This window comes from Tiliqua scincoides, chromosome 2 (assembly GCF_035046505.1).
Source record: "Tiliqua scincoides isolate rTilSci1 chromosome 2, rTilSci1.hap2, whole genome shotgun sequence".
Lineage (NCBI taxonomy): Eukaryota > Metazoa > Chordata > Lepidosauria > Squamata > Scincidae > Tiliqua > Tiliqua scincoides.
This window is the reverse complement of record NC_089822.1, coordinates 35,371,611-35,382,793: the sequence shown is the minus strand read 5'-3', so window position 1 is coordinate 35,382,793 and position 11,183 is coordinate 35,371,611.

The following is an 11,183-nucleotide window of genomic DNA, read 5'->3' as shown; positions in this document are numbered from 1 at the left end:
AACATACTTTTCATGAATGGGGCATGCAACAGCTTGATGATTGCTAGGGCAAAATTAAGGAATGTAAAGCTACTCATAGCAAAAACTTTTTCAAGGACAAAGTTTACATATTTGTATCATGTTTTTAAAAGGCCTGAAATCTGCAGGTCTGAACTGCATTAATTGTCTCTTAACTGGCATTCCATGTGGTTTGGCAAGCCATTAGGAAGAAACTAATTCAATGTTCTGAATATAGTGAAAAGCAACAGTATCTAGAGATTTGTTCCACTGTTTAAAACCATGCCTTTTAGCAAAACCTGCTCAATAATCCCATAACTTTCCAACAAGCACAGGTAAATCATCATTCCGGTTTTTATTGTGTATGCAGTAGAACTGAGTGTATTAACAATTAAAGAGTGGACCCTACTTTCTTCTTACCAACTAAATATGCCTGAGATGTATTGCATTACCTTTGAGTAGCTTCTTGGAGTTACTTTTTTTTTTTTTTTTTTAATCCTAAAGGCCATTTTGCTAAGCAGCATTTAGCATCTACTCAGGGCAGTTATGTATAAATAAACTGCTGGACAGAAAAAAAAACAAATGTATTAAATTTAGCAGCTTGATTTCATGTTAGCTTTTAAAATATTATTGTCTTTATAAATGAAGCATTAAAATATTTAATATTTCTTCCTTAGTTTCACTTGAGAAAGATAAACATGAATGAATCTTGAAACATATTATCCACTTGATGATTTTTTTTTTAAGCAAACAAACCTTCTCTTCCAATTAGGAAAGGGTGAAATATCTCTGTATTCAGTGTTCCTGATCTTGTGCCCCATTTACAAATGGAGCATTTGAGAAATTTGCTCATTTGTTTTAATGGAGATGCCAGTTCTACATCTGCATCTCTTTGTGCCTATGGAACTATTCCTCCACTGAAGTGGCCCTTGGGAGCAAAGGATCTCTGTGTGCACATTAGTGCTTCAATGACCACAGAAGATCACTGGATCCGGAGAGTACCATGATCATCCGCACCACCATTCTTAACAGTAATTCCTTGATTGATCAATGTTAAGGTACACAGCCCAGTCCTATCCCCCGCCACTCCACAGCATGCAGTGCTGTGCCAACAGAGTGCACACTGAGTGCTGTGAGGGGGCAATCGGACAACCAGTAAGAGTTACATGGTTGGCAACCTTCAGTCTCGAAAGACTATGGTATAAGCCTACAGCACCCAGTATTCCCAGGCGGTCTCCCATCCAAGTACTAACCAGGCCTGACCCTGCTTAGCTTCAAGATCAGACGAGATTGGGCATGTGCAGGGTAACAGTTGCTGTCCAGTGAAGACCTTTTTGCTTACCTCCCAGTGGGGCACCTAATTACTTGTGGTTCTCCTCAGACCCATGCCAGCTATGAAACTGGCAGAAGTCAGAGGAAAGAAAGGGGGCAGAGCAGATTGGAAAATCGGGGATAGGATCTGGTGGGTGCCTGTGTTGCTTAGTTCTAATTCCTCCACGCTGCCGTCCCCCAAACCACCCACAAACTGCCCCCTTCACCACCTTACCTGGGCCAGCAGGGTGGTTCTGGAACACTTGTGGAGCCGTGGGCGTTTCCTCCAGAGGCTGCATTCTGCAGGATGGTAGCATGACAGTTGCACTGTCTCACAGCCCAGGTATCAATAGATCTGCTGTCATAGGATTTGGCTTAAGGAACATTTCTCCATATTGCTGCCAATGGAGCATGCGCTTCATCCTGCAGTGGGATAGCAGTTACAGGGGCCACTTCAAGATCAGGGAACATTTGCTCCCTTCCCTCAGAACTGCATTGTGGCTGCATCAGCCCTGAAAAGTTGGATAGGATTGGGCCCTTCGACCCTGGTCCAGCATAAGTCATAACTAATAAGTTATAATTTAGTTCCACTGAACGAAAAAACTCAATGGAACAGGGATTAATGTTAAGTCCCTTTGTTTTTGGTAGTATTCATGAGTAACTTTAGCTAGACTGGGGTGAGTGACTACTATTTGCAATAATTATGTCAACATCACATTACTTTCTGGAGCACAGTTCCTTATTTGCCAGCTAAGATGTGATTCACAAAACATTAAACAGCGATTCTTAAGTATCTCCCAGTTGATTTTGGTCTTCACTTGACTATGTTGCTGGAGATAGTTGGAGGGAACAGACAAAATGAGGAAGGGTTGGGGTGTGCCTTCCCCACCAATTGCATTATTTGTGGAAACTATTTAGCACCAATAGGTGTCTGTGTCATCAGCCCACAGTAACTTTATTAAATGATATATAAATAAAAGAGGAGAAATGGCAACCAAAAAAATGGACACATACGAGTGCATACAGACATGCATTGATTAATCCAGAGCACAAAAGGAAAACTTGGTATGATTATCACATCAAGATTCCTATTTGTGAAAATCTAATCAGTTTAGATATGCATTGCTGTACATTGGTCACCTGTACAGAAATAAAAAAAGAGGACACACACTGAAGCCTTTTCCACAGTCTGCACATGAGGTCCAAACAAAATCTAGAAATCAAAGACAGAAGAAAGGTGGGTCACTAATACAGGTACAGCCTATTTAGCTGTGTTAGTTCCATTCTGTGACTCGGCGTGATTAACAAAAAACACGTTGTGCTAAATACCATAGAGTTACGCAAATACAGCCTGCAGCCTGACACTTCCAGATGGAAGGAAACTAAGGCAGCTGTTTTCAATCCCCTCCCCTCCTTCCCCTTTCACAGGTGGGATCCTGAGCTTGCTTGGGAGTACTGTGTGTCCCAGGCAACCTCCCAACAGCACTGTAGGTTCTCCTCCTACTCTTCGCTGCTGCCACTCCTGCAGCCCTCCCTGGCCACAGCCAGCATGGAAACTCCTCTGCCCCAGAGCATTCTGGGACGTAGTCCGGCTCTCTGCTCACCCTCACCTGTCTCTCTAAGGCTCAGCAAACACTCCCGGGGTTTTTTAAAGCAATCCCCTCTGTTGCTACTGCACCTGCCCGCGTGTGTGTGTGTGTGTGTGTGTGTGTGTGTGTGTGTGTGTGTGAGTGAGTGAGAGAGAGAGAGAGAGAGAGAGAGAGAGAGAGAGCGAGCGAGCGAGCGAGCGTGCTCCACCTCACTGCATGTATTCTGGTTACACAGGGTTTTCTGCCCCCCTCTTCAGTCTCTTTCTGGCTCGGAGTGTTACTGTTCCTTTGAAAGGAGAACCTCTTCCAGGGCTCCAGGGCTATTCCCTGCCTGGGCGAGCCTTTTTGCAGTGTTTTGGGCTGCCTGGAAAGGGATGGAGAAGCCAGCTAAGGGCAAAAGGAGGCAAAGGGGTGTGTGACCTTCAGTACCCCCTCCCCATTCGCATTGAGACAAATCTGCAGATAAAAAATCTATGGATAAATAGGCTGCACCTGTACAGCAGTACCATTCTTGCAAGCATGATCTGGAACTTCATTCCAAATTTTGTAAGTGTCCCTAGGATTTATTGAATGCAGAAGCATGGTATTTCTAGAATTAGATGGCTATTATATCCCAATAGTTGGAGTTAATTCATTTGTGTTCAGAATCTGTTCTCTTCGCATTTTTGCAGTCTCACCCCAAGGTGTTAGAAAGCCAAGGGAAGAGACAAGGAAAAAGAGGAGATAGAAGAAGGAGAAGGGCAGGATTATAGACAAAAGAACTAATCATGTTTTAAAGTTTTCAGATTCTGCCTATAGTGTTTTTTGTTTGTTTGTTTGCCAGAAAACTGTAGATCTAGGAAAGAACAAGGATGGTGGGACAAAATCTTAGTGGGTGAAATATATTGGGCCATAAACAGGAAAGGTCTCTGTGGGCTAAAGGAAAATGTGTGCCACATGTACAATTTAATCTGATAATGCTATACTTTTTGCCTTGCACAGCACTTAACCAAAATGTGTCTCTAGCATGTTCAAGTAGCAAGTCATTTTCCAAAGCATTTCCCACATGTAGAATAGAAAAAAGCTATTAGAAATAAATAGTGATTATTGGGGGGGGGGGGAATGGCAATTTGTCTATTAGCTTTGTTGCAGACAAAGATCCTATAGGTCTCTTTTCTTGGTGCCATGATTGCAGACTTCAGACAGCTCAAGAATACCAATATTAGAAAAAAAAATCTTTTTTATATTATCTGGTGGTTTCCATTTCCAAACGGGCTAGGATAGTAGCCTGCAGTATAGCAAAGTCAGTATGTTTTCATGAATGCTTTTCTGCAGGTATTCTTTTGGGATAAATCAGTAAAAACTACACATCTATTTGCTGAAATTTTGCTACTCCCATTTGAAAGACTTGTTATCAAGGCTAATAAGTATATTATGAGTGTACCAGAAATGAATTTTAGGACCCAATCCAATCTTCCACCAGCTCTTAGCGCACAGCACTGCTGACAGAGTGCACGCTTCATGCTGGGGGGGGGGGGGAAGGTGCCCTGATGGCCCAGGAGAGGTTAGTTAAAATCTTTGTTACCTCTCCCTAGGCCACCTGGTCTTCAGTGGCTACCTCTCCCTAGGCTACCTTGGGCCCTTGCCAGTTCTTTAGCTGGTGTAAGTGCCAAGAGACTCAGGGGCAGTATTCCCTCTAAGGCACGCATCCAAAAGATTGCGCACCTCTCAGCTGAGCTCAGCAACCTGGACGTGCAGCAATGACATGATGACATCATTGCCCAAAGTCTGGGGAGTGGCATTGCAACAAGTCACAACAGTGCTCAGCTGCATAAGAGGTCCGCGCATACCCATTAGAGAGTGCAGTGCTCAGGGTGCAGTTCATGGCAGGAAAAGGGAGATAAAAAGTCTGTGTGTGTGTTGCCACCAAAATCCTCTCCCCTTTTGCCCTGAATCACCCAGATCTCCCCCATCTGGCACTCTCCCCATCCCAAACTGCTCCCACTGCTGACCTGTCTGCTTTGGTAGGTCATGCATGTGGGATCTCTGGTCATTTGAGCTGGTGGCCTCCATGTGCACAGCAAGATTCACCACTGTAAGCACGGGATAAGTTTGGGCTTTTGCAACCCATCTTCCCTCCCTCCAATCCACCTGGCACTGATGGGTTAGTTCTTGCCATTCTGTCTGGATTTCTGGACATTGATTAAACCAGAGCATGGAAAGTATAAGACTTTTGTAAATACTGCTTCATAGTCCTTGTAAAGAACGCAGTATGGTTCATTCCTGACACAACTTTCAATTTGTAGCATTCCTTTGTGTAAACTATTTTCTTTGCACATAAATCACATGCACAAACGCGTGCATCAAAACACAACTTCTTTGTAGGTTTTGGAAAGCACAGAAGTTTTGATTTCCTTAATGTCTTTGAAAATTACCTGCCCAGAAATGTATATACGGAGCTGAACAGATTGCATGAAAGCAAAATATGGCTTATATTTACTGTAGCAATTATCTGTCAACATTCCTTTTAGTTAAAGTACTTGATATATTAGCTGGAGTTTCTACTGCACTCAAGACCACAGATGGGTATTGTGGAGCAATTTAACAAACTTCTGTTAAAATGAATCTCCAAGTAATCCATCAAACATGTTAACTCAAAGGAATGTTGATGTGATTTCCCCCCACCATCTTTTGCACACACAGTATCTTCCTTTGGGGTGGGAATGTGTGTGTGTTTTTACGTGTTTATGGCTATTTACACATGTGGTCTGTATCACATTGCGTGATTTTCCAAGTGTGTATCAATGGAGCCACAGCTCTTGATGCTCAAAGGCAGACCTGCTTATCTATACTGGAGTCAAATTATGAAGCCAGGTGGGCCTTTTCTGGCATTAATTCCACGGCTGTTCAGGTGAGCCATTTTCCTCATAAATATCTCTCAATGTTTCAAGGACAGTAAGAGAATTTAATGGAACTGCTGTGCTAGCTAAAAAAGGTGGTGCTTTAATGTACACACTTTTTCATGACTTACCTTAAGGGGAAAAAAAATAATGGAAACTTTCTAAAATTAATGATAGAAATGTCCAAATAAAACAAAATGACACCTATGTACTGAATAATGCAGAACCTAAAAATATATATACACCCATCCCTTCTTGAAGAAGAAATATGAAGCTGTGTACTTAAGATTTTTTGCTCGAACATACTCCATATAGGTACAAGGATTGGCTTCTTTTTTGTGGGGGGGAAAAAGATGCAGTAGTATCATATTCTCCCTGAAGGTACTTGCTTGAAATGGAGGGTCTTACATAAAAGATTACACGACTGCAAAATATTTGGACCAGTTACTCACAGAAGTAGCAAGAAATTTCTGAGTAGCAAGAGCCATTTCTGCACTACCACATACCAATTCAAAAGACAAGAAGGCCCTACATACAGCTATAGTCTTTTTCTTTCAGTATCCACATTGCTGTTCCCTAGGACTGTGATCACTCCAGTTATTCCCATTCGTAAATAACTATGGTTAAGTCAGCTGGTAACCAAATCTTGTAATGATGGTAGCAGCGTTTTAAAGAAAATGTATTAATGTAGCCAGTCATTCCCTCTCTTAAGTCTGTGCTAAGTGTAGTCACTTTTGTTCATCATGAGAGGATTTGGCAATGAATGTTCAAATCACATGTTTGAATGCTTCCCTATAACAACACCTCCCTTCCCACAGCAAGTTTGTGATTCAGGAAAAAGATTCCAGCATAGCCGCCTTCTTGGCTTGCTAGTTTTCTAGCTAGCATGTTTTTGACATGGGGGTGGGGGGAGGCGCATTCAGGCATGTGATGCCATACCTTCATTATGAAATGGTACAGTCCAAGAAATGTGGTGTGTGTGAATTTAGCTAAACTCTCAGATATTCTAATAAGGACTTGTTTAACTCCTCTCACAAAAGCTTTTTTATAGTATGGGGTTTTCAAATCTGAACCAATTGTTCTAATATTGAGATGTAACACTTTGAAAACAATGCAATTAACACTCCGAAGTAAGCCTGACCAAGGTCTGTTACTTGTACAATCTGCTCAGCTATTGTTAACCATACTGGCTTTCTCCGCAGTTGGCATCTCCCTAACCCTGTCATTTAGATCAAAGCAGCATCCAGATAAATCAGCACTGCAGCCTGTAACATCAGAGAAGTTTACAAATTCACGTTTTCTAGTTTTATATTATTACAAGACAAGATGAATAACTGACACCTAGAATATATCCATATTACTTTATCTCTGTCCTTATTGTAGTCAATTTGTTACATAGGATTTCTAGCAGCAGTCACAATCCAGACAGTACCACTGAGGTCTCTGCTCAGAAAATACTACATTATTGAAGAGAGCAAGTATTCATTTTCTTGTTGGTATTGTAACTGAAGGGAAGGTAGCCTGAGATCCCTGGAGATATACAAGGCTGCAGAAAACAAGTTTTTTACATTGCAAGTAGTTGGGTTAGAAATAACAGAAAGTGGAATGACAAAGAAAATGAATGCCAAGTATGCATAAATTATATTTATTATACCCAGATAGTTTTATGGATAATACGTAAGCTTCACAACATTGCTGAGACTTACAGAGCATTCTTCTATAAGGAAACAGTTCTTGAACAATACCTGAAGGCAATGTTTAAAGATCTGGTTTATGTCTGTGCTCCTGTTCTTGGAAAGAATCAACTCTCTGTCATAAGAAGAGTGTATTAATGTGCTCTGTCATTTTCATATATTTCACAATGTACCTGAATTTTAATGTCTCCTGAATGGCAACAATTAAATCATGTTGAACTTTTCAATAAGAGAACTTCTTTCTTTATGGACAAACAGTATTTTTATGGGCAAATAAATCTTTATCTGTGTCACTTGATTTTTCACAATGACTTATGCATGAGGTAACAAATGACAGTTAATATAGTACCAACTCTAGTATCCACAAAACTGTTATAGGAAGCAAAATGGTGAAAAAGAATTAATACATGCCATGGTTTAAGGCTGGATGTAGCATTAACCTCTACAGTCAGAACCAGGCATAAGTACTGGGACAGTCAGAACCAGACATAATACCTGTGTAGGGTGTGACATCATTACCTGTGCTCTTGTTCTGCCATACTTTCTCCTGTCTCTTCTTACTGCCACAGAGCCAATGCTGGCACCCGGCAACACTGCTATATTGCTGTATGTGAAAGAGCTGTATACAGTGGCTCACAGCCCAATCCTATTGGGCTCTACTGCTGCTGGAACTAGCATTCTAGGAGCTGTAGTTTTTGTACAGGTGTTGTAAAAGGCCTTCACAAATACACAAAGCTGTGTGCTTCTAGGCCATAGCCAGAGAGGCCATGGAAGCCCAGTGCAGTATGGGGTTTGATGAAGGTGAATTGGTGGGGAGGATTAATTGGGCAGAGGTGAGGGTGGAATGCGGCAGGGGGAGATGAGTCAGAAGGGAGAATGAGTCAGGGGGAGAAGTTGTGGCAGCCAGTGTGGGTGACTTAATGCTGGACTCTATCCTCTTTGGTACCAGCTGATTCACTGCCTTTGTCTCCTTGAATTTGCTTTAGCTAAAGAGCTGGTGCAGGTTCAAGGAGACCCAATGGTGATTGGAAGGCTTACAGAGGGATAAGGAAAAATATTTTTCCTTTCCCCTCCTAAGCCTCCCAATCTGCCACCCCCACCAGTGCAATGCAGCCCATTTTGGCATGGTTGCATTGTATGGCAGGGGAAAGGATAGGATTGGGTTCTGAGTGACTGAGCCGTAACTCAGAACTTCCCTGGTTTGAATTCTGTTTCAACCATGGACTCATCTTAAATCTGGTTTCTGCCATGAACTTATCAGGTGCCTGTAGGCAAGCCTCCCTCCCTCCCTCTCCCTCAGCCTCAGCTATAATATGGCAATTACAACATGGTTGTTGTAAGGACAACAGCAAGGTAATAAACATGATGCACTTTGCATTCAGAAAGCACTATGCGAAATATCATTATATTTCACTTTCCCACTCTCCTCTGAAAATATCTGAGCCTGAACTGAACTATAGTAGTACAAAAGATGACTTTGTAAGTCCGTGGCAAGAATGGCATTAGTTGTTAATTCCATTTTCTTCCTGGATACATTTGATTAATTCATCCTGTAAATACGGACTCCAAATGTTAACACTGATTTATAGTTTTGCATGCTTGTGTTTATTAGCTCAAGTTTCATTTGCATTATCTGATAGGCCTTCCTGCTTCTGCAAGTTCTTGATTGAATCCAGCACTGAAATACTGACACATCCTGAATGTTGACATTCGGCCTGATAGTGGCACCCATTAACAGAGCCATTCTTCACTTCAGTCCTGTGCAGCAGCCTGGTAATAAAAAGCTGCATTGGCAATAACTAAAAAGTAAATTAATCAGGAAAGACTATATGGATCAAAAGCTAGTTCTTAGAATTTGTTAATTTATTTGTTTACATTCAACTATTTGAGCAAGATAACAAATAGCAGATTTATATACCCCCTGTTCTGAGGCAAGATATCAAATAGCAGATTTGTAAAGACTCTCATAGTAACAGTAACACATGTATGATTATATGCCTCTGTGGCATAAGTCATGGGTGTGTCCTCGGTGCAAGGAGCTCCAGGGTATCAGGGAATGCGTCCACTCCCTTGAAGCCTTGGTGGCCGAACTGGAGAAGCGCAGGCAGGCAGAGGAGGACCGTGGGGAGACTTCTGGGGACAATCAGGCTTCGTCCCAACCTCAGGCGTGCAGCTCTTCGGCTGCCCGGGTGGGAAGTCTCGGGACTGGAGGACGTCATCCTGGAGAGGAGGGAAACAATCCCCTAGGGGGGACCCCTTCTCCAGGGGATGGGCCCGTATCCGAACGCACTCGGGATACTCCTCGGCGGGAGGGGGGTCAGGGGCTTCTTGTAGTGGGGGATTCGATTATTAGAAACATAGAGAGGGGGGTTTGCGACGGATGTGAGGACCGCATGGTGACTTGCCTGCCTGGTGCAAAGGTTGCAGACATCACTTCTCGTCTAGACAGGCTAGTAGACAGTGCTGGGGGAGAGGTAGCGGCTGCGGTGCATGTCGGCACCAACGAAGTGGGCAAGTGTAGCTGGGAGGTCCTGGAGGCCAAATTTAGGCGTTTAGGCAGGAAGCTGAAAGCCAGGACCTCAAAGGTAGCATTCTCTGAAGTGCTACTTGTTCCACGCGCAGGGCCAGCTAGGCAGGCGGAGATCAGGGGTCTCAATGCGTGGATGAGACGGTGGTGTAGGGAGGAGGGGTTTAGATTCGTTAGGCACTGGGGAACGTTTTGGGACAAGCGGGGCCTGTACAAGAGGGACGGGCTCCACTTGAACCAGAATGGAACCAGACTGCTGGCGCATAACATTAAAAAGGTGGCAGAGCAGCTTTTAAACTGATCCCTGGGGGAAGGCCGACAGGAGCCGAGGGGCATCCGGTTCGGGATTCCTCATCCCTATGCGATGATGGGGATGAGGTTAGAGAACAACAAGACAAAGGCAGGGTAGGAGAAGAAATTGGGAAAGGTAGGGTGATGGGATGTGATAGACGGTTTGGCACAATGAGAGGATGCGGGGACAAAGGAGCGAATAAGCAGCGCATCCTGGGGCATTCTGTGTACAAATGCTTTTATGTGAATGCCCAAAGTCTACGAGCAAAGGTGGGAGAACTGGAATGTCTGGTGACAAGGGAAAATATTGACATAGTGGGCATAACGGAAACCTGGTGGAATGCGGAGAATCAGTGGGATACCGCAATCCCGGGCTATAAACTCTACAGGAGGGACAGGCAGGGGCATGTTGGAGGTGGGGTGGCCGTTTATGTTAAGGAAGGGATAGAATCCAGCAAAGTAGAGACTGAAGGTGAGTCCAACTCCACCGTAGAATCTCTGTGGGTTAAATTACCAGGCTTGTGCAGCAATGTAATACTGGGGGCGTGCTATCATCCTCCAGACCAGAAATCGGATGGGGACCTTGAAATGAGGAAACAGATCAGGGAGGTGACAAGGAGGGACAGGGTTGTAATCATGGGGGACTTCAATTATCCTCATATTGACTGGGTCAATTTGTGTTCTGGTCAAGATAAGGAAACCGGATTTCTTGACGTGCTAAATGACTGTGGCTTAGATCAGCTAGTCACGGAGCCCACCAGAGGACAGGTGACTCTGGATTTAATATTGTGCGGTACGCAGGACCTGGTTAGAGATATAAATGTTACTGAGCCATTGGGGAACAGTGATCATGCTGCGATCCGTTTTGACGTGCACGTTGGGGGAAGAATATCAG